Source organism: Glycine soja, chromosome 10 (assembly GCF_004193775.1).
Source record: "Glycine soja cultivar W05 chromosome 10, ASM419377v2, whole genome shotgun sequence".
NCBI classification, from domain to species: Eukaryota; Viridiplantae; Streptophyta; class Magnoliopsida; order Fabales; family Fabaceae; genus Glycine; species Glycine soja.
The window spans coordinates 13,318,717-13,322,380 of NC_041011.1; the positions used below are offsets into that span (position 1 = coordinate 13,318,717).

At 26.7% G+C, this 3,664-nt stretch overlaps 1 long non-coding RNA gene across 1 annotated transcript; it reads right to left on the reverse strand.

Annotated features, from left to right (window-relative positions):
• Positions 1 to 483: 483 nt before the first annotated feature.
• On the reverse strand, positions 484 to 1,021 carry LOC114370995. The gene is made up of 3 exons (XR_003657980.1): positions 852 to 1,021; positions 710 to 736; positions 484 to 600 (listed from the first exon to the last, which is right to left on the reverse strand). It is a non-coding gene; the product is annotated as an uncharacterized LOC114370995 (long non-coding RNA).
• Positions 1,022 to 3,664: the final 2,643 nt, after the last annotated feature.

Sequence of the window (3,664 nt, forward strand, 5' to 3'; positions counted from 1 at the left end):
TAAAACTAAATAGAGACAACATCTTATCAAGAAGAAGAATATAACGATTTAGATTGATTTTGGTATTGCATATCATTTGCTTTAATTTCTACATTGACTAAACAAATAAAAAACTTCAAATTTAGGGGTAAAAATGTTGAATCTCAAGTACCAGTGAATTTGTTTTAGTCTGTTTTATGCGTTTGTTCTAAGAAATTGAAACTTTTTAGGGTAAAAATAACAAAGAGAAACGATAAGCAAACATGCATGTAAGAAAGGATGCATGATAACAGCACCGAAAGAGAAGCCGAACCTCGGCCAACACAAAAAAACAAAAATCTAACATGCATGTAAGAAACCATACATGAAAACAGCACCAAAAAAGAAGGCAAACCTTGTTTGTATCTGGAAAAATTAAGAAGAGAAAAACATTAATAATAGGAAGTCAAAAGTTATACATTTATAAAAGAAAATACAATAGCAAAGCTACCATTAAAAAACAGAACAACAAAAGTACCATGAACAGAGAAAAACGATAAGCTAACATGCATGTAAGAAAGGATGCATGAAAACAGCACCGGAAGAGAAGCCAAACCTCGTCCAACACGCATACACCACCATCTGCACACGAAATGCACCAAAACACGTCAAAACGACAATCCATAAACTCAATCGTAAATAACAATGATCTAATGTTAAATAAAATGAATAAAAAAGAACACCACATTACCACCAAAAGCCCAAAACTTGTTCAAACCTGCACAACACAAAATCCAATCCGCATCATGGGTGACCGTTTATAAACCAAAAACTAGTAAATTAAAAGAAGAAAAAAATATATGAGAAATAAAGGAATGAAATATATCAAATACCAAGAATAGATGCTTGGAATTGTGTAGAAGAGAAAAGGAATCCATGAACCAAAAACTGATCTCACACACAATATCTCTCTCTGCCTGAAAGACGGAGATTGGAGGTGGTGGTGGTGGAGGACCTTGCTGCTTTGAGAGAGAGAAAGCTTCCAAGTTGTACAGAGAAAGAAAGTGAGTGAGAGAGAAAGAGAAATGAGCCTTTTGCGTTGTTTGTTCACGGGAGAAAGAGAAATGAAAAAATACGTGGAGCAACCAAGGGAGTGGAAAATGAAAAGGTTAGAAAAGAAGACACATGGAACAATACGTGGAGCAACCAAGGGAATGGGAAATGAAAAGGTTAAAAGACAAAAAAACCAAGAAAATGAACAGGTGTCACAACCTTAGGTATGGGCATTTTAGAATTTTCCAGGGGTATCTCTTTTATAGATAGTATATAGATATTTGTGTGTTTAATTGAGTATAATCGTAAATGTTGCATTAATAATTTTGAATTATATGATAGACACCTCCATTTGGGATGGGAAAGACAATGAGATGTCATTGTATGGAATATGAGTTCATAGATCCTTTGAAGAATCTCATATCCACATTAACTAAGTCTAGTAATTATGTTTGTTATATTTATTTAAATGCGTTGAGGTGTTGTCGTTTATTTAAATATTTATTTATTCATAATGTCATGAATTATGTTTGTTTTAATATGATTTTTATTGGAGTATATATATACATATAATCTTATTTTAAATTGATTATGGATATCATGACTGATGTTTCAGATTAGCACGTTGGCTAAGAACAATACTATTTACAAATATTCTAGGATTGTTTTATTCACTAGGGCTATCATCTCATTAAAAATGTTATTTTTAGGGCACAAGGAAGAAGCTCTCGGAATTGAGGAGACTTGAAAACTTAGTTACCTTTAGATACATTTTTAGCTTTGCTAGTACTCAGAATATTATGCCGAATGTTACTTATTACGTTATACTTTTAGTATATATTATTTTTAGATGCCCATATTTGAGAGTAATATTTTTATTTATGTAAAAACTTACTTATTTGACTTCATTTACTATATACTAGACATTTCATACTAATATAATTTCTTAGATTTTATATTCTTTTTAGAATGGGGTGTTATTTTAATGTAGAACGTTACATAAATAGTCAGTTTAAGATCCAAATAATTATTATATCTCAAAAAATATGGAAATAATAAAGTTAAGAATTAAATTTATAGTCACTCAATAAATTATTTATATTTTATCTCAATTTGAATATGTTGTAATTTTGAATTAAAATATATTCATTAATCCGAATTAAAACATATATTACTCCTAATTGCTTTTTAAAAAATAAGTTGGGTGAATATTTTTATTTGATATTTAAATTTTTTTTTACTTACTGAATTATAATAAGTTGGGTGATACTCATATGGTCTCTGACCCAAAAAAAATATATAAGTTGGTACTTTATCATACTTAATAGAATCAAGTATTTTTTCCTTAAAAAATAGAATAAGTATTTTAACATATAAATCAATCAAATCAACATTAAATTTTTTGTTCATTTATCATGAAAATAAAATATATTTTTATTTGTTTCTAAATTGAAGATTGGACCAAATTTATATTTTTAAAAATATGAGAACCAAAATTTTGAATTTTTTGAAAAAGAATGACCAAATGTCTTTATTTTGAAATATGATAACTAAAATGATAAACTTTTAAAAAAATAAAAGAATCAAATATTTTTTTTAGAGCGAAAAGACCAATATTGTATGTCTTTAGTTTGATTGAAACGAAATAAAGTCCAATTATTCCATTTTTAGGCCAATATTGTGTGGGCTTAGTTTAGCTTATGCTTTTAACTTCCATCCTTATGTTCTATTATTTTTTTTATCCATAGAAATTAAATACCATATCAATTTACAACACTCACATCTTTCTCAAGTTACATATATAAATCTACTTATTCACTTTTTTTAGAGAATACTTATCCAGTTATATCATCATTATTAAATTTTAAAAATTAGATTAACTAATAAATGAAATGATAAAATAAACTTACAAAGAACTTTATTTTTTTATTTATCCTTTCTTAATTTTTGTATCTAGTTTAGTTACATGACGAATTTCATACTAAAATTGAATGTGCATAACATATACTACATTAGAAGACTCAATACCTAATAATAAGATGTCTAATCCAGTTGATAAAACATAATACATGAGCGTTGTAAAATTTTTGGTTCATAAACTTCCTAATTCACAATCATGGATCCACAAACATTATATAGGAGGATTGAATTTTTTTTTCTTCATTTATAATTTTTTAAATGTCCAAATTTTAATAAATGATATTTTTGAAAAATTATTATTTTCACACATAAATTGAAACTAATTTTTATATTAAATGATAATAAAAATAAACACACAACTAGTTTTATATAATTTTATATTAGTTATTACTTTAAACATTACAATAAACACAACAAATACAACTAATTTTATACAATTTTACACTAATTAATCTTAATCATTATTATAATAACAACATAAAAAATTAATTTTATTTAATTTCATACTAATTAATTTAAAAATGTATATGTATGTACATGAAAAGTTCAAGGGAGGTCGGCTTAGGCCCTGCCTATCCCCTTCAAGATCCATCTCTCTTGGTTTATATGTTATATGTACTCAATTTCTACAAATAAAAAAAATATGCCTTCTTTTCAATAAATGACATGTTAATTTATCATACCAACACGTCATTGGTTCAAATCAAACCACATTGTTGAAAGAAAAGAACTA